This window comes from Mesocricetus auratus, unplaced genomic scaffold (genome assembly GCF_017639785.1).
Source record: "Mesocricetus auratus isolate SY011 unplaced genomic scaffold, BCM_Maur_2.0 Super-Scaffold_6723, whole genome shotgun sequence".
Classification (NCBI taxonomy): Eukaryota; Metazoa; Chordata; class Mammalia; order Rodentia; family Cricetidae; genus Mesocricetus; species Mesocricetus auratus.
Window position 1 is genome coordinate 14,743,276 of NW_024429183.1, and position 26,772 is coordinate 14,770,047.

At 37.4% G+C, this 26,772-nt stretch overlaps 1 long non-coding RNA gene across 1 annotated transcript in view; it reads right to left on the reverse strand.

Annotated features, from left to right (window-relative positions):
• Positions 1-15,726, reverse strand: part of LOC121136575 — a 43,021-nt gene extending 27,295 nt beyond the window's left edge. Inside the window, exon 1 of the long non-coding RNA XR_005873618.1 lies at positions 15,643-15,726. This is a non-coding gene — a long non-coding RNA (uncharacterized LOC121136575). The remainder of the gene's footprint in view (positions 1-15,642) is intronic.
• Positions 15,727-26,772: the final 11,046 nt, after the last annotated feature.

Genomic DNA, 26,772 nt, shown 5'->3' on the forward strand with positions numbered 1-26,772 from the left:
AACATACGCGTATAGAGGGTGAAATTGCACAGAGCAGGGAAAGAGCTCCCAAGGAATTGTAAACAGAGCAATACTTAAACCTTACTAGACTAGAAGACAGTCAAACCCTAACACCCAACATGGAAGGATTGTGCGCCATGTTTACAACATTCAGTAGAGGCACCAAAGGAGCCAAGTTTGGTTAGGAATAACTCTAAACAAATCTTGAGGAAACTTTACTTTTGATTAACAAAACAGGTTTTCATACCTCAAAAACAAACATATCCAGAAGCGACTTTATTTTATATGCATCCCTAAAAAGGGAGACAACAAAATACAGTCAACAATTAAATAGTCATAATATCCAGCATTCAACAGGAAAAGTAAACAAGACATGCCAAAAGGCAGAAAAAGGTGATTCAACACTCAAAGAAACATAGTCACCAGAAGTTCTAGAAATAACAGAGATAATGGCAATAAAACAAAAACAGGAACAACCTTCAAATAGCAATTTGTAAAGCTGGATGTGGTGGGTTTTGTCTGTAATCCCAGCACTGGAAAGGGGAAGTAGGAATACTATGGTGAGTCTGAAGCCAACCTGGATTACAAAGTGAAACCCTGAGAGTGACTCTCTCTCTCTCTCCCTCCCTCCCTCCCTCCCTCCCTCCCTCCCTCCCTCCCTCCCTCCCTCCCTCCCTCCCTCTCTCTCTCTCACCAAATACGTGCAAGGTTTCAAATGAAAAAATCAACATGAGGAAAATATAGAAGATACAAAAAAAACCAAATGGAAATCTCAAAGTTGGAGAATACAATATTAAAAATGGTTAGTTTATTGCTTGAATTTGAAAGCAGAGGGACTGAAGACACTGATAGAAATGATTCTAATTGACTCACAAGGGAAAATTTGGAGAGGGAAAGAAGAATAGAGACTTAGTGACATGCGGGGGCAATATCCATTGATCTAACATAGAGAATCAGTCTCTGGAAAAGAAGAGGGGAAATCTATATGGATATCTTCATATTTCATAAAAGTATGGATCCAGGGGGTTCAAGAAATTAAAATTAAGCTGGTAGACCTGAAAAAGGAAATCTGCCTAGTTCCCACAGGCTCAGTATCTTCAATGCTTGGTCCCAGCTGAGTGGCACCATTTGGGGAGTTTGTAGGAACTTTGGAAAGTAATACTTGGCTGAATGACATGAGTCACTGGGGACAGGTCCTGGGGGGATGTTATCCCCGAGCCTATGCTGCTGGATCCTTTGTGTACTGGCTGGCTATGATACAGGTTGACCTTCTCTGTAACATATTCACACCATGATGTTCAAGCACATTTGGAGCCATGTATCTAGAGCTTAAACCATCTGAAACTATGAGACAAAACAAACCCTCCTTTAAGTAGCACTTCTTTGCCTCCACACATGGGCAGGATTCATGCTTTTCCCTCCCTTTCTCCATCCCTCCCTCCTCTACCCTTCTTTTCTTTTCTATATAGACACCCAAATGTTACAATTCCATTTGTTGAAAGCTGATCTTTTCCTCATTTGACTCAACCTAACATCTTTGTCAAGTACTAACAGGTATGCTCCTGGGCTTGACTCTGTTCTGCTGATATGCAGGTTCATCCATATACAAGTAGTACATTGCCTTGATTACTAGAGCATTGGCGTGGGCTGTGAAATCAGTTACAGAAGGCCTCCAATTGTAATCTTTTGTCCATTTCTTTGCACATATATTTGCTAATTTCTACATTTTAAAAGCATGCTGGAATTCTTTTTTTGTAATTACAATAATTCTAGAGGTCAATCTAGGGAGAGGTGACATCTTAATGATGTTGAATACATTAATCCATAATTACAGCATACCTATATTTAGTTCTTCCTTAATTCTCTTCAGAATATCACAAAATGTCCAGGAAAAGTTCTACACAATTTCTGCTAAGCAACAACCTTGAGATATACCCACATTTGACAAGAATTTTTCTTAGAAAAAACTCTAACAATGTTACAGTGATAGAACAGATAAAAGTCAGCTGTGTTAATTTTTGATTAAGTAGCTATAATTTAATTCCTAATCAATTGTGTTTCCATGTTTCCTGTTTAGTTAGCCAGTAGAAAGCACCACAATTTATGGGACCATTAGTAATCATTCAGTTACATCAAAGTTCCATATGTCTTTTGTGGCTAAGAATTTATTATCTATTTTTCAATTGCCTTATTCTTTCATTGTATCCTCCAATAATTTTATATACATACATCAGTATATCCGTCTTCTCTTTTCTTCTTTTTTCTTCGCTTTATCTTATTAACCAAGGTGCCTATAGGTTAATGTATTACATGAAAGATGAGAGGAGAGAGGAGACTCAAGTGATAAAGTAACTATTCTATATGGTACAATTGAGAGGGGAAAAAATAGAATATCTGAAAGTAGTAGGTATCATGAAGACCTGTTACACTTTATGAGAAAATGTAAAATGCAACCAAAGACATGTTGCTCCATCCTAACAATGACAAAAAAAGCCAGACAGTCAGAAGAATCATTATTTGCTTGGGCACAGCAGAGAGTTGAGTTTAAGGACAAGCAGAGGCAAGCTAATCTCATAGTAAAAGCTCCTCTGAAGAAAATGGACACACAGTTGTTTCTGGTTCATCAAAGTAAAGAAAACACAATCTGTGCTAGATTATATCAAAGCAAAACAACTACTATCTTAGAGTATAGTATCCTGATACAAAAAAATGTCTACATTTGCTTACAAGTTCTGAGGTATGAAGTCAGTTACTTCTTAGATACTTAGACTATAGCAGGGCAAGAAACCTTCCCTTATGACTTACTATGTAATGTCTATAACTCAGTAAACTACAAAACATTTAAATTATAGGGAAAAGGTATTTAGAGAGGAAAGCCTTGAGCAGAACTAGAATAGGAGATGACAAATATGTTGGTATTCTATGGGTATGCTAGGGAAACATTTATCCCAGATGCAGAATTCTCTGATGACTTATCAACAGGCAGCACATATATGAAGAAATGAACACCAATGAGCCTTAAGATAAGACATTCAAAATTACGCGGAGTGGAAAACAAAGAGCAACCATAGTGGGGTTAGAAACCTGAGAGAGCGTCTGCAATTGGTGCAATCTCCAGCAGTCCAGTTCATACACAAGTTTAGGAGTCCCAGAGGAGAAAGGGGAAAGGAGAGGGAACAAATACTGAGTCACAAAAGTACTTTACATAAATAAGACTAAATAGCAAAAGATTGAAGAGAACTTGTCTTATTTACTTTTGAAAGGCTGTGAGAAAACACCATGACAAAGGAAACTTGTAAAGAGAGTTTTTAATTAGGCTTATGGTCTCAGAGAGTCAAAGTCCATGATGGTGAAGCAAAGAATATGGGAGCAGGAGCAGCAGAGAGCTCATATTTTGGTCCACAAGCAGGAGGCAAAGAGAGAACACTAGGAATGACATGTGTCTTTGGAAACCTCGAAGCCTCCCTCCCTCATGACACACTTTCTGAAGCAAGGCCACCCATCCTAATCCTTCCCACATGTGAGACTGTGCAGGCCATTCTCATTCAAACCACTACAGAACTCAAAGTAGAACAAAGCACATATATATATGCTCATTAGGACACCATATTTGAACTGCTGAGAAGCAACAATAAAGTATTGAAGACAACCAGAGAAGAAAATAATTATTACAGAGAAAATCAAATTCACAGTGGACTACTTACCCAAAATGGTACAAGGTGGAAGGCACCATTTGACATATTTAATGTACTAAACAAGTTACCAACTCAGAATTTTATATTTAGGGAAAATGATTTTAAACAAAAATTTTGGGGGTGTAGGATTGGGTGGTCAAGGCTATGTAACCCAGGTTACCCTTGAACTCACAGTGATCCTCTTGCCTCATCTTCCTAAGAGTTGAGATTACAGGTTTGTACCACGGACATCTAACCTTGAGAGAATTCTCTGCCATTATACCTATAGTATAGGAAAATACTGCAGAAGCAGTTTGATCTACAAAGAGGCAAGAAGAAAGTCTATGAAACGGAGAGGAGAGCAGGAAGTGAACAGAAGGAGAGACAGGAAAGGATACAGAAGACCAGCTTAACATGATGACAGATTAAGGTCAGCAGTCCTTGGAAGATGCAGAAAGTTTAAAGGCCTCAACAGACTCAACCCAAGAAGGTCTTCTCTGGGGCACATTGCATCAAACTGTCAAAAATGAAAGACATGTTCAGACATGAAAATACCTATACAGGAATTACCATAGACTAACAACTGATTTCTCAGCAGAAAGCTAAAGGGCCGGGAGAGAATGAGATAACATAATGCTTTCAAAGTGTTGAAATGAAACAAAACACAACTCACAAACCAAACTTCCAGTCAAGAACACTATGCTCATCAAAGTTCTCCTTCCAAAGTTTGTCACATGAAAGCTGAAAACGAAAGGATTCATCACCACTAGACTAGCCTCATAAGAAATGCTCCAGGTGGTCTACTGGGGATTCACACCACTGTTAAGGGAAGGTCCCATACCCAGAAATAGATGGCCAACACACACACACACACACACACACACACACACACACACACACACACACACACACAAATAAATATATAAATACAAATAAAAACAAAAAACCCATAGTGGTGCTTAGGAAGGCTTCTGTATCATAATTTTTGGTCTGGGCATTTTTTTTAACCTTGCAGATATTTGGCTTATATATTATAGTTTCTAATTCTGTCTTTATGGGATTTCTGTGTATGCAAATGTACTTTAGCATCTGTATGTGCTTCTTATGCTTTTCCTTTGGCTCTTTTTTCTGATTATTTTGTCCTATTCTGGTTAGCTTGTTTTTTTTATTTTATCTTATTATTCTTTTAAGGTGTCCTTTGTATTCTATTGAGAGAGAGGAATAAAGGGTGTGGATTTGGGTTGGTGGTTAAATGGAGAAGACCTTGGAGGAGTTGGGGGAGGCAAAAACATAATCAGAATTTTATGGAAAAAAATCTATTTTCAACAGAAAATGAGGATCAGTGTTACAGATCAGTGAAACAGCATTCGTCTAACATTCCTGAAATTCTCAGTTGAAAGTGACATGTAATATGAAGGCATTTTGGAACAAAGCCTACACTTTACCAAATTCTCCTGAGCCTTCTGATATCAAATGGCAGTCAGCAGCTTAACTTTAATTGACTATCACAATCATTTCATGGATAGGTTCTGTCACTGGTTTCACATTACTTATGAAGAAACCTGTTTTGAAGGCAACGAGAACCCAGAGCAATGATGCACATTTCTAATAGTAGAGGGAGAGAGCATAGCACTGGTTATTGTTATCTAATTAAGAAATCTTATGTTTATACTGTTCCTTTAGGCTTGCTCTCTGTGCTTATAGTCGCTGCTGTGCTGGGGTCCTCAGAGAGTACTGCAGTGGAGCCAAACAAAGCAAACACACGAGCTTTATGAGAGAGTAAGCATCAAAATGAAAGCATTAACATAAGGAGTGCTGTGAAACACGATGGTCAGACCTAATATTATAAACTGGCAAGATAACCCCCCTGCCCCCGCAAAAAAAAAATAAACTCTCTTCTCTGAGGAGGTATAGCTCTCGCTGGGAGCCAAAGCTAGAGAAAGGAAAATGCCTGGTTGCAAACTTTAAAGAGAAACTTGTGTTCAGGATCATGACAGCGTAAGATGTGCTCCAAGAAGCAGACCTCTTTAAATTTACTACTCAAATGTCTAGTCTAATTGACTACCCACCCTAGTCTAATCTTACTCCCACAGTTCTTCAGGGTCAAAACAGCACCACTTCTGATTTTACTTTTAAGTTGTTGCAACATATCAAAAATCAAATACTTAATTTTAAGACTACATAGCAAAATAAGTATAATAAAGATCTCAAAATGATGAGCAACAGCAATCATGTTTCTCGTGTTTATTGTGAATGAACACACATCAAAGCATTATATCTCTACTTTGAGTTAAAGTGTTACTATTATTTGTCTTATTTCTATGGCTGGAGAAGCTAAGGCTTATACAATTGTTCAGTTTTTCAGCCATAATTGTTCCAAACTGGTGAGCTGTGGATAGACAGGCATTTTGATGCCAATTGTCTATATGGATTCATTATATTAAAACAAAATAAGTTAATGATCTTCAGGGTATGTGTTTCTACAACCCTTTATCATAGTCTATTAAGAAATGGAAAATGAAAATGCAAGAGAGAAAACAGGAGAGAAAAAAGCAAAAGATTGTTAAATATATGAACTGGAAACCGTGTCCCTTTTGGGGACTCAAATAAAGTAAAGGGCATGGAGAACTGAACAGAATGCAAAGAGGTTTACCATGACATGCTGTCTTGCATGGGATGTAGGCTCATCCTTTTTTGTTTGTTTGTTTGTTTTTGAGTTGTTCTGTTTATACTGATCCACAGGCTGTCTTTAACTAAGAAGCCCACAGAGAAGGATAAGCAACGCTACATTCTAAAGCAGTAATTGTTCTAAAGAGTAAATAAATAATTGTCTAAAGTTCTAAATTTCAAACAATTAGCAGTTTGAAAGGTCAGCTAAGTGAAACTATGCCATATTAGTTAAGAGTTTTTTTTTAATGTATAGAATGAGTTTCATCCATTAAAAATGTCTCTTTTGTTCAAAGGCTGTTTTTTAAAAAAGATAGTTTATATAAAATATCAATTTATTTCATTATAATTAGGAAAACATGCTTTTGTTTCTGAGGGAAAAGGTAAGACCTGAGTGTGCTGGTTGTAATCCTGGGGCTGGAGGGTGCAGGATGACTTTAGCTTGATGGCCAGCCTGTGCTACATAGTTTCAATAGAAAAGTTAGCAGCAACTTGCTTTTCTTGATTTCTCAATCTGTGGCGACTTATTATTTGGAGAGGCAGTATCCAAATTCTTAAAAAAATGAATAAGTTTACATTTTTATTTTTGGTAATGGTACTTTTGCTGTTCATTTATAACTAAATCCTAAATGGATAACAAAAGAAAAGCAAATTGCTTAGCTATACAGTGAATGTATCTTTAGACTCCAGGAACTTCTCAAAACGAAGCTCTGAATGACAGGGACATAATCTTAGACACTGCTGACACCAGCATGGGGATGTTTAAAGGAGTGAAGGAGACCAGAGTCCTCACTGCCTAATACACACTAAAAAGTCTTAGCTACGAGAATGGTAACTCTATCAATGCCCACTTTATCTTGGGAATACTTTTTTTCTTGTATTTTATTTTGAGAGATGGAGCATTACAATATTGCCCAGGCTAATCTATAACTGCTGGGTTTAAATTATTCTTTTGTTGAGCTTTCTGAGTATCTTGAATTACAGTCACATGCCACCAAACCTAGAATAACAATCTGCCCACACTCTCTCTGAAAGGTTCCCACTATGTAGCCTGGAACTCTGGCTACATAGTGTATGTATGTAGACCAGGCTTGTTTCAAACTCACAAAGATCTGCCTGCTTCTCCCTCTGGAGGGTTGGGATTAAAGACATGTACCTTTTTGAAAAGCCTATATACGATGAGCTACAAAGTCAAAAAGAATAGAAAATCTAAATATTCAAAAAGTTCAATAATATACAGTATGATATATATTCTTTAAGCATATTTATGAATTTCTATCCCTTAATAAATGAAGTGATCAAACATTTTGTCCCAAATCATGGGCAAAATGTCTGAAATGTATTTTGGTAATAAGGACACAACAATGAATAGCAAGAATTATTTATTAGATTTGTTCCCTTTCTTGTTTGTATTTTTGGGAGGAGAAAAGGTATGTTAGTCAAATATATATAATCCAAGAAAAAATGGTGATTTAAAAAAGCATGTTCAAAAACATCAATCCAAAACTTAAAAGGTATAAATAAAGGGTAGTGCACGTTCTGATGCTTCTAGAATTGGGTGATACTTAGAGTCGAAGCACAGCTTTCCTGGCACATGTGTTATCAAAAACTTGGTTTACAAATTTAGTTAGGGCTCTAGTGAAGCCAGGACGACAGATGGAGAAATGGGCACAAGAAGGATGTAGTACTTGTGATACCGGCGCTCAGGTACTCAGCAAACAACACAAACAGCAACCCCCAGGCTCACCTCTGCCCTGAATCATTACTGAACCTGGCAAAGCCAGTGCTTCCTATGAGTGTGCCTCTCAGTCACATAAGGACAATGTGTCCACAGTGCCCGAGCTAATGTGCTAGCATGCAAAGCTTACAGGAGTTTGACTATGCTCTGATCACTTCTGGAAAGCACTGTGCCCTCTGACGCCCCACAAAGGCTTAAAAAGCACATGATGTGTAAAGCAGAGGGTTAAATTCTACTTAGCGTCTGCATCTCCAGTTATCTTGATAGTTCCTTCAATGCACTTTTGTTATTTATTCATCCTTTTATATTTAGGTATTTCAAATCCCTCTTCTATCATATAATTTTCCTTTTTGTTTTTATTTACATGAAACAAGGACTTATTTTTGTCTTGAGTTCCTTACTATATTTGTATGCAAAAATCTTTTGTTTTTCTTCTACTACTTGTCTTGATGTTGTTGGACTTATGTATCTTATTTGTCAAGCTTTAAGCATGTAAACTTTTCAGTAGTAGGAAAAAATCTCATCCTGTCACTTTAAAAGGAGAAATAACCTCTGTATGTAATGAACCAACAAAAATGTTATCATTTTTTTTGCTGATATCCTAACAAATAAAGGTCTAGAAACATCAGCCATTTTTCTGTTATAAAATATTTATCTAATTCAGTTTATAGATGGATATACATTTTTATATTATAAAACTGCAGGGTAAGAAAAAGAAATGTTTCACACTTATATTTTTAACACCATTACTTCTGGTTGGATAGTAGTGAAAATCACTTAATATATATACAATATGGAAACGACTGCCTCATTGTACTCTTGGAATGATTAATTATGCTTTTACATTAGAACAAAGACTATGTGAACATATGGTATTATTACTTCAATACAGGTAATTCATTGTAGTATAAAACAGCCATATATAGAACAAACAATAATCACTACACGAGATAAAGCAACCCCCCCCCACTGAAAAATGGAGAAAGGCCTCCTTCTACCTCTAATTAGTTTTTAATAAATGATACATAATAAATGGCCATGTTCTAATTAATCACAGTTTAGGTGTAGTCCCTGAATGGGGGATGGCGATGGTAGGAACTGTGGCAGCTGTTAGCATAGCCGTGAAGCTTTCTATTAAAGGGTATTGCACTCACTGTCAGAAAATGTGTCTGTCTTCATAAGGTTCTCTCAGGTCAGTGCGACTAACAGCATGTAGATTCTCTACAGCACAGGTTTCTAATAGTCAGTCAGTCTCTGTCTCTGTCTCTGTCTCTCTCTGTCTTTCCCCTAGGGACAGAACAGCTCTTTTTCATGTAAAAGTTGTGACTAGTACACTAACACTCAAAAGCCTACCCCCACACACACACTCCCTTCTCTTTCTTTCTTCAACACTAGGGGCTGAGCCTAGTCTGGCGCACACCAGGCCAAGCCTTCTACCATGGAGCCATCTCTGCAGCCTGCTTTATTCTGAGACAAGATCTTACGAAGTTGCCTATGCTGGCCTTTGAACTTCCTCTGTAGTGGGTCTTGAACCTGTGATCCTCTTTCCTCAGCCTTCTGACAGGCCCCCACCACTAGGCCTGGCTAGTGTTAAGGTTTTTTTTTAAGGGTGTTATTTGGTTCCCTGACATTAAATGCTATAGAACAGCCTGTGGACATTGTTCGTGGTACATTTCAGCAGAGTAAAAGACCTAAAGGAGCTTAAGTTGGTTGTAGGAATTCAGGTGGGATATATTTTTTTAATTCCTGGTTTCTTCTGACATACGATCTCATGCTTTCTTCCTTAACTAGTAAGGATGAAAGAGACATTCCCACAAGCGTCTCAGAAGTCTCTAAAGGTATTCTGCTTCCCACAGAATAGTTGTGCTCTTTTAATTGTGTCTCCTTCATGCTTGCTGAGAAATGAGGCATATTGAGAAGGCAGGTTTACCACTTGACAGAACAAAGTGGTGTCATGTGTTCACTAAACATGTTCCTCTCCCCGTGCTTGCATTAACTGCATCCATAGCTCTAGCATCATACTGCCTGCATGCATGCATTTTTTTTTTTGCATACAAAGACAAGGACTCTTAGCATTACCTCAGAATAAAGAAACTTGTGGGGAAATGATTGCTTGCTCTTAAAAATGGGTGAAATACATGTACACACTGAGACTACAACCTACTATTACTGAATAAACAAAGACAATTCACTCTGAGAAACTTTAATGCACATTTCCTTTACAGAAATCTCCTCCATTCCCAATTGGATTACTTCATGAGTGTCTTTGTCCTCAGAGAGTATGCTTTCCCTGTGGTGAACATTTTGAGTAAATGTCTGCTATGAGTAGTTAGTTTGAGGGATATAACTTACTTCATCGTCAATACGAGTTACCCTTTGTACATGCCCTTTATCAAACTACACACAAAACAAAAGAAGAAAGGATCTTTTCCATAAAATGCATACATGTATGGAAAGCTAGATCACCTTCCGTGAAACAGTGCAGACAAGCTACCACATACATATGCAATTCAGGTGCATTTTTTATCTAGTGAATGCATGCCTGCATTATGCCCTGACATTCCTTCATCCGGCTGTCACCTGGCCACACCTGCACACATGTACAACTCCATTTCCATCAAGTTCTGTCCACCCAATGCTGCAGAGGCTGGGCGGTAATACTGCATCTTTTCCTGCGTTGACGGTAGCCAGCTATTTACACCCTAACAATCCTGGCACAGTGCTGATTTAGCATTTTTATTGGAATGTGAAAGCTCTTAAAAGAAGAAAAAAATCTAATCAGGCAGAAGAGATAGAAAACTTGCTGAATTTTCTGCCCCCCACCCAGACCCCCCTGAATCCTATCAAAAGCCCATCTTCCATTCATTGCTTCCCAGTGTCATTATGACAAGCGGCTACAAATCAATAGCAGAGGGAAAGGCAGGCCTAACCCGCATTCACCAAGTGATAAAGATTCACTCTCAGCCCCGATTTGCTAATAGCCCATAATAGCAGCCATTGGCGCCCTGCATTAAATCATACATTTCACTCCGCGTTTATTATGGGATTTTTAAAACTCCTCACCAAATTGGATTTTCTCGATGGTCTCTAATTTCCACATTTATCATTTAAAATTAAACTCCGCTGTGGAGAGGGGGGTAGAGAAAAAGAAGGTAGAGAGGCCACACAGTAGTATATTTTTCCTCTCGCCCCCTCCCCTTTATGAAAACCCATAAATAACACCAGGTATCAAAGCCATAGTAGCTGTGGTAATGCTTGTTTTTAATATCGAGAAATTCTAGATATCAGCTTGGGATGGTCCATATGTGCTGGGCTATGAAAGAAAATGACAGTTCCAGATGATGAGACATACACATACAGAGCAGGTTTCAAACAAAAGAATATCGTTTTAAAACATTCTCAGTAATGTCACAATGCAGGTGAATTTAAAAAAAAGCAATCAGAAAGAAATTTGTTGCATTCTGCAAACATGTCAGAGTTTGTACAAATTATATTTATCTTAATCTAAAGCTCAGTGGCAGATGAAAATTAAAATATTCCTCTTGGCTTCTAGTTCTGAAACAGCTTTTTTTACCTTCTATATTTTCCATTTTAATCATCATAAAATCTCATAGAGCCCCCTTGGTTGCTGTAGCAGAACCTAATTAAGGTCTTACCATCCCTAACTCTTCCCTAAATACCCCGGTAAGAAGAGTGTCAGCCCCTAATACTTTAAATCACACAACATGTGAGTGTAGGCTTTTTATTTTTTAAATTGCAATCTTTGGGTAAAAAAGTGAAAATTAAACTGCAGGTCTACAGCCTAATAATAAAAAGGTTCACCTTCTCAAGGTTGCCCAAGTGTGGTTGAGTGATAACTTCAGGACCTGAAGATGTCAGTGCTTAGAGACACTGGTAGATGCTAGAAACAAGTGAGTGAGAGCAAGTAATCCCCTCACTGGGCACTTCCTCAGCCATGAAGTCCGCCTATGTAATTATTTCTAAGAGACACAGGAATTCACTTGTAGATCATTAGAAGAGTTTTTTAAAAATCCTAGCCATTCCATAAAAGTACCGTAGTTAATCTTCACAGACTATCTTTCATTTTTAGAGCTCTGTTTATCTTTTTTATTAATATCTATTTTCATTTTACATACATGCTACATGAGTGTCTTACCAGCAAGTATGTCTGTGTACCGTGTGTGTGTGTGTGTGTGTGTGTGTGTGTGTGTGTGTGTGTGTGTGTGTGTGTGTGTGTGTAGTGCCCATGGAGTTCAGAAAAAGCATTGTAGGCCCTGCAACTGGAGTTACAGACAGCCGTGAGCCACCGTATGGGTGCAGGAATCAAACCCGGGTCCTCTGGAAGGGCAGCCTGTGCTCTTTATCACTGAGCCATCTTTCCAGCCCCATTATCTTTGACAAAATTATCTAAAATGCCTATAGTAATCCTTTAGAACTATCTACCATTGATTGCTTAAATTCTTTTTCTCTCTTTCCCCTTTTAAAGGTTAAAAAAAGTGTTTTCTTCTTGGCCCTCTCCCTTTTCTCTTCCATTTTTCATAATCAATAACCTACATTTTAATGGAGTTTTTATTCAAATAACACGCTGAAGAGTGAAGCAATGCAAAGATGTGTGGTATCAGTTTTCAGTAGGTCCAGACATTTCCATAAGTAGCATCCATAAGACCCAGTGTCCCAGAAGCCTCCTGGGCTGCTGTTCAGTCACTTCCAACTCTATTAAGGAGGTTCTCTATCTTGCTATTTTAACATCAGAGATGAATTCTGCCTCCCTCTGACCTTCACAGAAATGGGATAATTCAATATGCACATCTTGTATGTATCTCTTTTATTCAAAGTTATGTAAGTCTAATGCACATTGATGCATGTAGTTATAGTTTCTTCATTCTCACATATGCAGAGCAGGGATCAGCAAACCAGGGCCAAAGGGTCAAACCTGGTCCCTTGATTTTGTATGTCTGTGAACTGACTAAGATACTTCTGTTTCAAAGTTGTTTTTAAATAAAACAATAACATTTTACTACATGTTATAAAATTACAAAAATGCTTCACTACATGCTATAAATTATAAAAAAAATTCAAATTTGAGTGGCTGTAAATAAAAGGGGTGGTGGCTACCCCTGTCAAGCTGTTCCCTCAGTACTTTCCAGGGTTGATTGCATACTATAGCAATAGGAACTGAGCAGCTGGGACAGGAAGTCAGATCACAAAGACATTTACAATCCAGTTATTGACAGAAAAAGTTTGGACTCATGCCTTAATGTGGATGGAGGTTCTGTTCCGCCTGGTCCCGCCACCCTTCAGCCTCAAATAAACACACAGAGACTTATATTAAATATAAACTGTTTGGCCAATGGCTTAGGCTTCTTACTAGCTAGCTCTCTCTTAATTATTAGCCCATTTCTATTAAACTATGTATTGCCACAAGGCTATGGCTTACCCTTAATCTAGCATGTTACTCCTGTAGCAGCATGGTCTCCCCCTGGCGGCTTCTCTCTGCCTCTTCTCCCCAGAATTCTCCTGTTATGGTAGACCCACTTACACTGCCTCCTGGCTACTGGTCAATCAGTGCCTTATATATATACAGAAGGACATCCCCCATCACCATTGCTCCATTATGTGACTGTACACAATTTATTTACCCATCTCTTGTCAAAAGACATTTGGGTTGTGAAAAGAAATGGGGCATGAACACTCTGGAATGTATACATATAGTGTGGTGGAAATACTAGGCATTGGTTACATATGCTCTGTTGTGTATTTATTGCCCAACATGTTTCCACAAGTGTCGTTTAACCAATTTAACATCTACACACCATCGGTAGTGTACCAAAACCTCAGCTGCTGTTTTCTTGTCAACTCTTGGTATTTTCATAAGTCAAGCTGTTTTAATTTGTATTTTATTATGATTAATAAGAGCAGACATCTTCCTGCACGCTGGGATTTTGTCTTGCCCGAGCAATGTTTGAGCATGCTCTCATAGTAAGTCTCTGTGAGCTCATATGGACATCTGTCTGCTTGTGTCCGGAAAATGCTGTTTCCTTGAAATCATTCATCACCTTTGGCTCTTTGCAGTCTTTCTGCTGCCTCTTGTGTGATACAGATAATCCATTTAGGGCTGAACATTTCCAAGTCTTAATCTCTGCATGCTAACCAGTTCTGGGGTTCTGTTTTAATTAACATGTACTGCAAGAGGAAGCTTCTCTGATGAGGGCTGAACATTACCCTGATCGATGGGTACAAAGTCCAACTCCCACCCACACTCCCAGCCCCAGCCAAGAAGCTATTTGAAACGGATAGCTGCTGGGAGAGAAAAACTGGTTTTCTTCAGTGGAGTGACTGGGTATATCAACCACATTCCAAGGCAGGCCCCATGCTCAAGCATTGTTAGCCAACACAAATTGAACTTCATGTTTGTTTGGGTGTATGGGGTGGATTGTTTTAAGAGAAAAAAAGAAGATATAATTGGGTGGGTAGGGAGGTGGCAGAGGATCTGGAAAAAGGAAAATGATATGTTCAAAATATATTGCATGAAATTCTCAACAAATAAAAAACAATGATTTTTTTTTCAAAGAGCAGATGGTACTGCCACTTAGGTGACCTCTTTATAGAGGTCTGTTTGAGTTTTTTACAGATCTCTCTATTGCGCTATCTGGCTTATTTATTTGCATCAGTTATCTGTGTTGTATGGGCTGTTTTATTCTTTCTAAGGGAGTCTTTCCATGAACAGAAGTTCTTGATTTTAATGTGGTTCAGGGTATCCATAATTTTTTAATATACCCTTTGTGCTCTTTGTACCCCAAAGATATTAAGATTAGACCTGCATTTGAATTTTTCATGTAAGCTAATAGATAATTTGTAAATAATGGCAATGTTTATGCTTTTGATTGGCTTTTTATGGCTAAGACCTGAAGCACCCATGTGGAACAGAAGTAATATCAGTGGATATCTAATCTTCTTGTTGAAGTATCTAAAAATTAAAACATAATTACATCGTTTACCCCTTATTTCTCCTTCCCCAAACCCCTCTCATCCTACCCTCTCAACTCCTTCTCAAATTCATGACCTTTTTTTCAATTATTAGTTTTATTTTATTATTTTTTCAATTATGTTTGTGTGTGTGTACAACATGCTGAGTTCACTTAGTGTTGTTTATATGTACATGATTTTGTGGTGACCATATGATATTAGGTAACTAATAAACAGGCTCATCACCGGGGAAGACTATTCTCCCTAATCTTGCTTTCAATTCTGCTACACATTTTTGTAGATACCCTTAATCAGATTAAGAAAATCCTTTCTATTCCTGATTTTTAATGTGAAATAGTATTTAAGTTTACCAAAGATTCAAAAAAATCTAGCAAGATGATCATGTAATTTCTGTCTCTCCTTTGACTGACAAGGTACATTATATTGACTTAGAAATGTTAAACTACCTAGGCATTTCTAGACTATCACACTCAATCATCATTTGCAATAATTTCTACAAACTAACAGATATTTTGTTTTGGATTTTAAAAATACAATGATTACAATAAAGACTAGTTTGTAGTTTTCTGTTCTTACAGCATCCATGCTTGCTTTTTCCATCCTCTTTATACTTCTTGGAAGCCTAGTGGGCTGCTAAGAGCTCCTTTTGACAAATAGCAGTAGTGTTACAATAATGGAACAGAATGCTCAGAGACAGGCATTTCTGATGTTCTACCTTCTAGAAGGCTCATGATTCACTATTTCCTAGTGTGCACTTCTCTATACAACTTCTTGAACATTCTTAGAAATTTTCTAAGTTTAATTTCACTTCCCCGGACCCTGAATTCAACAGTCTATAGTAAGGGCTTTTGTTAGTCACAGCATATTAGGTTCCTGCCATCTGCAAGAATAGGTATTATAGGAAATGATAGAGAAGTAGAAGGTATTTCTCTGCCCTGGATGGATCTGTAAGTAAGATAAGAACGCCCTATTAAAATTATAAATCAACTTTGGATTCATCTTTAATTAAATTCCTTCATTCAAGTTCATGAGGTTTTAAAAATGACTTCTATTAGAACGAGGAAAACAAGTTAATGAGGGAAAAGTTGAAAATAAAGTAAAGCAGAAAATACAAATTAATTCACAAAGACAGTCACTGCTAGCATTTAAATTTGTTGCAGATAATCTTCAGTGTTACATTCTCATATTTTCTTTATAGTAAATATCTCCATAGTTGATATCATTAGTTTTGCCTGTGTACAACTTTATACTTTTATCCAGACTTTTCCAAAATCTTCTTTAGAAGACAAATTTCAAAAACAGCTTCTAAAGTTTTTAATCTTTAAAACTATTAAGTATAGTAATTAGTGAATTTATCTGAATGTGTGAAATGAGCCTTCATTGTTTGTGTCAGTGAATCAGGCACGGAAGGCAACTCAGAAACTTCTTGCTACATGCTTGGAAGGTCACTGTCCTGCTGCATCCCTTCCTTTGAGCAGTCCCTGTCTTTGAGATGAGTGCTGGGAGTCAGCCACATGGCTCAGTGGGTAAATTATGCTGCACAAGCCCAGGAGCCTGTGTTCCGCCACCTGATTCACATTTATGTCAGAAGAGAGACTTGACTACTCCACAAAGTTCCACAAATGACCTCCAATAATAACAATAGACAGTGGCATTCCAAAAGACTGATGCCAAAAACAAAATGACTTTCTTATTTTTCTATAGGACGTTGAAACCCTTTCAGTTTTTCTACAGGACACAGAAACATGGGACTGCTATGTTAAGAGCTGGTTTGGCAGAGTGATCAAAGCCACATGCTCCTGCTCTGCACTGAATACCACATGTACCCACAAGGTACAGAAACATGGTCAGCTGATTTCAATTCTGTAAGCCTTAGTTGCTGATCTATAAAGTGAAGAGAATAACATTGACGCCTTGTAGTTGTGAGGACTAAGAAAGCTGGAAAAACAAAGCCTTTTTGGCTCTACATAGTGAGTACTCAGTCAGCATCAGCTTGTACAGGCTGGAGCGCTGCTGGTTCCAAACACTGAAGGTACAGGCAGCTGCACTTTGAGTTTTCTGATTAAAAGTCTTCTTTATGCAGCTCACCTCAAAAATTCTGGAGCTGGTGTCTTTGCTTTAGTTTCCTGTTTCATGCCTCCAGTCTGTCATGTGCTCTATACCTCATTCCTAAAGCAATGCAGAAGTCCTCTGATTTTAAGTTTTATTTCTTTTTTTTATTATTTCTGAGAACTTCCTTTTACTTTACGCCTCTAAGCTAACTGCATTAGCTGTGCATAGATAAAAGTTGGATGGAAGGAATAAAAATAGGGGGAGTGTTAAACTGGCAACATTGTCAGGATTCCCCAGGTTTCTCTTTCATTTAGCTAATCTAGAATTCACAGAGTACAGGCCACATTTGCTCAATTAAAGGTTCAACTAAATAAGTTACAATAAATGTTTATCATTCGCAGTTATGCAATGAAATATGGAAGATATTAAGATGAACTGAAAAAAAAACAAGCCAGGGGCAAGAAGTAACTTTAATAAAATTCAAAATACAAATCCTAAACAATTATTTTTGAGGTTGTGATACTTTGTGTCATCACAAGAGACTGGAAAGATCCACATGAACTGGTTTCAAGTTTTAAAACCTAAGCCTTGAGGCTTTCTTTAATCTGTACTCAAGACTGTTTAACATTGTTGCAATTATAATTTACATAAGAGACAACATTTATTTCCTTACAAAACTGCAATGTTGTCTGCAAAACATTAATTTTGTGAAACCTTCAGATATGGTCACGGCTATGGATTTTCTCACGATGCATGTGTGAAGCAAGGCACTAAAACAGGACAAGGAGCTTTAATTACAAGTCGAGTCCTTGTATTTTGAGTGCCAGTTTTAGACAATCACTCTTATGTGGATTCCACCTAGTGTCCTCACACTTTTTAAAAACTGTTTAAGAATCTGAAGCATCCTGTGGCTTATTGATTTCTGTAACCACACACTCGGCCACTAATGTTCATCACTCGCGTTCCTCCTGACTACTGCTTCGTGAGGGGGATGAAAGTTGGAAAATGTGACACAATAATTCCAAATTGGGTTACTCAGTGTAAATACTGAAGAGGAAAAGAAGTATTTTAAACTGCAAGCAGAAATACCTTCCTTCCAAATGGAACTGATCTGTGAAACCCAGTTCAAGTCAGCAAACTGACAACAAAACACTAAGGAATCCACTTTGACAGCACTGTGTCACGTTGGCAGGTCAGTTTTCTCCAGAATAACAAAAAACCTTGATGTTCTTTTTGATGCCTGATTTTACTCAAATTTGATTTTACCTGGGAACAGTTGCTTCTCACCCAGCCTCAATGCTCGCACATGGCTGCCATTTCTTCCGTATTTTTGAACAAACCTCCTCAGACATCTTTTACAAGCCATGTTCTCCCTAAATCAATAACCCAACAAGAGTTCTACAGTTTACCTCTGGAGTTATTTACATACCTTATTTCTATTGCAATTCTATCCTTTGCATTTCATCACTGGTTATCTGTATTTAATGTAATGTCATAGTTTAAAGGTGCACACACTCCCATCTGCTTCCCTACATCCTTCACAGCCACCAGTAGTGTAGGAGGCAGCAGAACATGAGTAGATGTATAAAAGTCAAACTGCTTAGACTTGAACCCGGGAGCTCTCAGATATATGCCTGTGTGGCCTTGGGCAGTTTATTATACTTTTTTCTTCATTAGTAAAATGGGAGATGTGATTGTATTTAACTGTGCTCAGTGAGAAGCAAACACATGCACATTATAAAACTACCATATAATGGATTAGTTCACAGGGGTTTTCTTTACAGTCTCCATATAGTAAATAAGGAATGGCTAATTGGCATATTCTCTCTGTAGTCAAAGTGACTCTTGTAAAATTAGGTTTCTCTTCTGCTCATAATCATTCAGAGGCTTCCTGTCTCATTAGTCAGAGTTCAAGCTCTCTTCTCTTCTGCCCTTCTTTCTCTTTCCCTACTACTTCACCCCTCCTCTACACTGCTCCAGCAGTCTACAGATGTTCTTGCCCCTAGAATGTGTAAAATACGCCTCTCTTTGGGGGTCTCTTCCAACTAAAACAGTCTTACTCCATTAACAAGCTTATTCTGCCCACGCATAAGAAAGCAACATCTGTTCAAAACTAGGCCTTCTTGGAGCCGTTTAACTTATCTGTCTCTACAGCACTTATCTCACCTGACAAATTTATCTTCAGGTAGTAAAATGGTCTATAAGAGTTTCATTAAGTATGATAATTGCTGACTGAAAACTCTTCTCTGTTGGTTGATTCTGCTGGCACAGAAAGCCATGGTAATTTTAAAGATCTACCAGATAGATTTCTAAGAAGTAGGACATTACAGTTACAACTTAATCTCTGTGGAAATCCTCCCTAATCTCATTCCTGTCTTGTTTCCTGAAATGTAAACTGTACCCTGGATTTGGAGTCTACCATTCCCATGCATGCTCTGAAAGTTTGGGAAGTTTTCATTTCATCACACTGATATTCTGTAATAATTTTTTCATGCACTATCAAACTGAGTAGCTGGAAAAGTAATTATTACAACTATCACAGTATTACCTATTTATGGTACCACCTGTAGATTTGGAGATTAAGTTTTCTTATGTCTGTGTAAAGAAATATTTTCCATTAAATTTTGTGTTAAGCTGATGAGAGTGAAACAGTAGTTGCAATAAACACCTATTAAACGTGGAATGTGGTGTGTGTGTGTGTGTGTGTGTGTGTGTGTGTGTATGTGTGAGTGCCACGATGTGCATGCAGAGGTCAGAGAAAAACTTGGAAGAGTTGGTTCTCTTCTACAAAGTGAGCACTGAGGATGAAACTCAGGTGGTAAGGCTTGGTGGCAAGTGCCCCATTTATGAAGCTGTCTCAGCAGTCCAAGTCTTGAAGCTGCATGGTATTTGACTCTCATTGCAGTGGATAGGGCTGATTTGGGGAAAGTGCTGCCTTCATGATATTGGGTCTCTCTGTTAGCACAGTTCTTCTGTCCACTTATTCATTAAGGTTCATCAAAAGATTATATATTTCCTCTTATTGATTTATTCCTCTATATTTATGGTCTTTATTGTCATAAAAGGAATTTTTCAAGACTTCATTTTCTTTCATGGCAATACTTGGCAGACAAATTGATATATAGCACTAATTATGTGCATTAGAAAAGAAGTCTTGAGTTAGTTACCTAAGTTCTACTTCAGGAACTTTGAAAGAGAAGAACAAAATAAATCTGAAGCAAGCAGAATGAAAGAAATAATAGAGGTAAGAAGAATTTGCTGAAGTTGAAAATCGTAAAACTGTTAATAAGAGTCAATGAAATGAAGAGCTGGTTTGTTTTCTGTGTGGGCACAGTGCCTCCCTACATTGCCTAAGCTGGCCTTGAACTTGTGGCCCTTTTACCTCAACCCCCTTTAGCTGGTGGGACTGCAGGTCCATATCAACACTCTATTAAAGAACTTTTTTAAATAAAATTAATAAAATTGACACATCTTTATCAATTAGTAGTATTAGTAATAAAACAGAAATATTGCAGTATCCATGAATAAATCAAAAGGACAATGGGAGAGGGCTACAAATAACTCTACAAATTCAAGTCTGATGACTTAGATAAAACAGACCAATTCTTACAAACAAAAGCCCATAGTATCATAACTCACCCAGTTTTAAACAGATCATTTGAATAACTCTGGAAGTATTAAAGCAATTGCAATTGTAATTGAAAACTACCACAGAAGGATCACCAGGCCAGACTGTTTTATTGAAGAATTTTATCCAAAATTTACATGAGAATTATACCAACTCTCCATTATTTCAGGATATAGAAGAGGAAACTTTTCTTGGTTAACTCTGTGACTCTGGTAGTATGTTGACACCAAACCCAACAAAAAATAGAAGGAAAGAAAATTACAAATTAGTATTGTTTTTAAAAATAGGGGCAAAAATGAGTAACAAAAAATTAGTAAATACGAGTCAACAGCATAGAGAAAGAATATTCACAGAGAACAAAGTTAAACTCATTGCAGTGATGCAAAGCTTATAAAACAATAGAAAACTGATCAGCATTTTCATATTACTAACAAGCTAGATCTTGCAATCTTATCAACTGATGCAAAGAAAGCATCAGAAAAGCTCAATGTTTTCACAAGCTAAATGTTTTCCTTCTAAGATTTGAACATGGCAACTGAGAAAACAAGGGCCTTTCAGAAAAAGTCACTGGAAAAATGATACATCCAAATGCAAAAATGAAGAAACACACAACAGATACAGCTGTTTCATCAAAGAAGACCCTCAGTGAACAGGCACAAAGAAGAGAGGCTGGCAGTACAGGATTTACACAGAAGCAATACTGTCACCTTCCAGGCATCGCTTCTGTGTAAATTCTGTACTATAATTTTTTTTTAAATCTTCTGCTTTAATACTTCTTTTTTTGTTTGTTTTTATTTTTGGCTGGTCAGCCATCATGGCCCTCCCCCTTTTTTGTCCCCCCAACTTGATTTATGAAGGCTTTGGTCTCCCTGGGAGTGAGTTGAGGTGTTGAGGCAGCCAGGGCTTGCCTGTACATGGACTTGAAACCAGTTTAATAAAAGTACACACCTTACAAAACAAACAAACAACAACAAGATGGCTGGCATCCTCATTCAGAGCTCCCAGGAAAAAGACATCACTAAACATCTTTCACAATGTCTAAAATGAAAAACAAATCTCAACATCAAATCCTACTTGGGATACACAAATACTGGACTGACTATACATCACCAGTAAGCTATCAAACAGCACAGTAATTTTGAAAAAGAACACCAAACTTTTCTTAAATAAAATTAGACTAAGTCTACAAGAGCTAGTTCCAGGGCAGCCTCCAAAGCCACAGAGAAACCCTGTCTCGAAAAACCAAAAAAATAAAATAAAATAAAATAAAATTAGACTAAACATGAAATTCAATCAAGCAATTGCACACCACGGCATTTGCTGCAAAGAAATAAAGATTTTTAAAGAACAAAGGACACATAAGTATTTTATGGTAGTATGGTGGGTTAAATAGTAGTTCCCAAAGACATACTTTCAAATCCTAATTCCTGAGACCTATGAATGTTACTTTATTTGGAAAATAGGTCTTTGCATACATAATCAAGGGCTTTGAGATTAAAAGGTTGTACTACTTTATCCAATTGTGCCAAAAATCAGGATACAAGTGTCCTTACCAGAGACATACAGCAACACTTGATGTAAGGGACAGAGGCCAAGACTGGAGTGATGTGGCTACAAGATGGTTGGAGCAAAGAATGGTTGTCCATTTCATCCCTACTTTCCAGTGTGAACCTCTTACATTCACACTGTGGGCCTTTAAGGACAGTGAGAATATGATTCTGTTGTAAACTCAGATTTGTAATAATCTGCTTTGGTACCCACAGGAAATACATTTATTCACAGCTAAGTGTAACATTCAAGATATTCTTCATGGGCAAAGGCTTGAACTTTTGCAGTCATAGCATGGAATGCTACCCAACAACAAAACAGAGATGTTTGCTGATGTATAAAAAATGCTGTGTGTTTTGGATGGCTCCCCAGAACACACAAAAGCCAAATGCATAATGTGAACACATTCAATTCCAGTGTTTGTACACAGAGATGGGGAAGACAAGAGAATCCCTGGTAGGTCTTCAGCTAGCTACATTAGTGTTTGTAGCAGAACAACATTTTGTTTGTCTCAAACAAAATGAAATGAAAGGCAAACACTGAACCTGAGGTTATCCTCTAACACCTACTTGTGTCAGGGCACATGCGCCCATTTACACACACACACGCGTGTGCGCGTGCACACACACACACACACACACACACAGAGTAACCAAGGAACCCTTGGTGTTGTACTTGTTCAGCATGCATCTTGACTGCTTCAATGTCAATATCCAGTTGTGATTTGTAGTGCAGTTTTCCAGGATGTTGGTATTGGGGGAATGGGATAAAAATGTACACAGAAATACTATTGTCTGTAAATCTACATTCAGCTAAAAAATAAGTAATCACCTAGTGGCACTAAAAATTAGAAATGAAAAACTAACAAAAATCAAGGTAGAAGGAATCCATAACAATTTCAATACACCAATCACCCTGAAACAAAATTCAGTCAATTTTGAATTTGTTGTAGCTCTTTGAATGAAGTGTTTCATCTCATCTCTTACAAGGGAATCATCATTTTAGCATCTGCCTTTCCTCCATCATTTTTCTTTAATTGGCTTCAATATTAAAAACAAATCTGTCAGCATCCCGCCTATTGTGACATCTACCCTCACTAACCACTTCAGACTCACTTCTATAACTGACACCATGAACCTTCTTTCCCTTGTCAGTAATACGGCCAACGTTCATTTTCACAATGAATTGGAAAACTCTTAGCATTCAGGGCATTTTCAAACACCATGACATCATACTCACTCATATTACACTTACTCTGTTTGTCCTTAGCCAGTGACCAGGGGTGTCTTTGTACATCCTGACTAACTGCTGGTTTCCATGATACCACTAATTCACAGAATACTAAGATAACCACAATGCTATCTTACATTTGGAGCCAAAGTACCTTAGTAAACATGATTCCTTCAGTGCTCAAGTATTTGTTATTCTTTATAACATAAATTCCAACCACTAACTTTAAATCTGTTAACAATCTCTATTAACAATGTATCATGAAAACTCAGGCACTTCCAGACAAAGGCCAGATGCCATCATCTCCCACTTTTGTTGTAACTTCCAACTCTTGGTAATCAAGGTTTTCTGAACGCAGAAGCGTTCACTTCACAATTCGATTGTGTTTTTATATGGCTAAGATCTTTATGCCTAGCCTAATATGAGGTCTTCTGGGTCATCTTGGGTCTTCTGAGAGCTGAATCTTTTCAGATACATTTTCATACTTAATTTGAAAAGCCAACTTATATACACACACTCTTATCTTTTTGAGACAGGGTCTCCATTGCTCGGGCTCAGCTTGACTCATGATCCTTTTATCCACATATCATCATTTCTAACACGCACAACACACATCCATAGGGATGCAGTTTCATCACACACAGCTACTTACACTCAAGCAACTGCTCTTCATTTTCTGGAAACAATATTCAGCACCTGTTGGGACAGTTTTGAGTCATAACGCATATGTACCCTATTCAAAAGAAAAATAAGGTAAAGAGTGACCTAAAGAATACACCTGACCTTACAGACCCATTACTTCACAATATGTCTCCCATTTACTTCACAAATCCATTCCTCATTTCAATCTACATGGCCTACCTTAAGACCCACTCTGTGACTACCTAACCATGTCTCTTTACATACATACCATGGGGAGTTTCACTAAGTGTAGAATGAAAGTAAAATGATAACTGAGAACTCTGGAACACAGTCTACCAGAATTTTATTCAGAGAAGAGTATCTTCCTCTCTTTGAAATTTCCTTTTATTACCCTGGAAGAGAATGCATCACGCCCCTGCCTGAAATTGTCCAGTACTCGCTCGCTATTCCTACAGTGATTATGTAGTATCTCTATTATATATAATGACTTGTTATCATGGGGCCTTATTGTAATATAAACACTTTAAAAATGGTATTGCACCTATGTATCTTTCCTTAATAAAATAGTCAATGCTTAAAAAAAAGTTAGCTAGTTCCCAGCTTAAGAAATAAAACATCAAAGATACTGTGGAAATGTAATCATATTCTCCATCCCAGTCCCTTCTCCCTGCACAAGTAACCACTATTCTACAATTTGATACATGTTTTATACTTTATTACATACATGCATTTTTAATTTAACAATAATGGCATCCACGCTTACATGTTACTATATTTTGTTAATGGTTTGTTATGCCCTACATTGTTTATAATATGCTTGTATTGATATAAAACATAGTTCACTTACTAACTAAATATGTAGTGTCCTCAGTATTAATCATTCATACAATATTTGTCAATTCTCTGTCCCTGAATATTTGTTTGCAATTGCTAATTTCTACAAGAATGTACCTGGCTCTCCCACATGTCTCTGCACACATATATGAGAATGTCCTTAGAGTAATGACAGAAAATTAATTCACTTTCCTACAGGGTACGAGCATTTTGCCTTCACTGTGTGGCACCAAAATTATTTCTCAGTCTCTGACTATATTTTTACCATTTATACTTGGGATGGCTAATATTGTCAACTAGACAGGATCTAGAATTACCAGAGAGATAAGCCTTTGGGATTGTCTAGGAGGGATTAGATTAATTATAGTAGAAAGAACTATTCTAATTTTGATGGTACCGTTCCCTGGGCTGGGGTCCTGAACTGAATGAAAATGAGCTGGGTCTGGGCACCACTGCTCCTTACCTCCTGGCTACAGACACGACGGGAGCTGCCACCTCTAGCTCTTGCCTCCACACATCCCCTGCCATGATTGACAACACCTTTGGAAGTGTGAGCCAAAATAAACCCTTTGCTTTTATCAGATTCCCAACCCTCCCCATACTTTTTTTGCACTGGGTGGGTGCAGAAGTCACTGATATACCCTGGAATAACTCTACAGGCATAGTTTCTGGTCAATGCGCTTTGGGAAGTTAAAAGCTATAATTTCTATCCAGTTATACTCTTATTTCTAGTCTTCTAGCCCAATACAATTTACTCACAAAATGTCACTGCTGGCATAGCAATGGTGCTTGATAAACATAATATACACCCAGAAAACAGGTTCCTGGGATAAGTGAGGTAGGTAAATTATATTCTATTTTAAGATCACTTATCATAATCTCCTTCATCATTGCTAGTTATTCGTGGATGCCTTCCTACCAGTTATGCTTTATGCCTGTCTATTGAATTAATGATTTAAAGAATAAACTTCAAATTTGATGTTTTAATTCAATAGTTTTTATGTTTTGTTTACTTTTATTTTCTTTAGTTTTTTTCAAATATTTAGCTTCTTCACCTCATAAGATGAAATTATATATTAATTTTGTTGTAATCTAAGTAGTTTTTCAAATTCTATTATAATTTTATTGCTATCTTGTCAGTTTAGAAAAGTGTTTTGAAAATTCTTATACCTAAGGATCTTTGGAGTCTTCTTTATTTTGATGCCTAATTTTATTGTAGTATGGTCAGAAGTTAGTATAAGTTAGTATGAAAATGTCCCTTTAAAAATGTATGCTGAACTACTGATATTTTTTAGTTAGTCTTGTATCCTGCCACTTTGCTGAAGATGTTTATCAGTTGTAGAAGTTCCCAGGTAGAATTTTTCGGGTCACTTATGTAAACTATTGTATCATCTGCAAATAGTGAAAGTTGGACTTCTTCCTTTCCAATTTGTATCCGCTTGATCTCCTTTTGTTGCCTAATTGCTCTACCTAGAACTTCAAGTACAATACTGATTTCTTGTTCCTGATTTTGAAGGAATCACCTTGAGTTTCTCTCCATTCAGTTTAATGTTGGCTGTTGGCTTGCTGTATATTGCCTTTATCATGTTTAGGTATGTTCCTGTTATCCTGATCTCTCCAAGACCTTTATCATGAAGGAGTGCTGAATTTTGTCAGAGACTTTTTCCACATCTAGTAAGATGATCATGTTTTCTTTTGCAGTTTGTTTATATGGTGGATTACATTGACAGACTTTCGTATGTTGAACCATGTCTGCATCTCTGGGATGAATC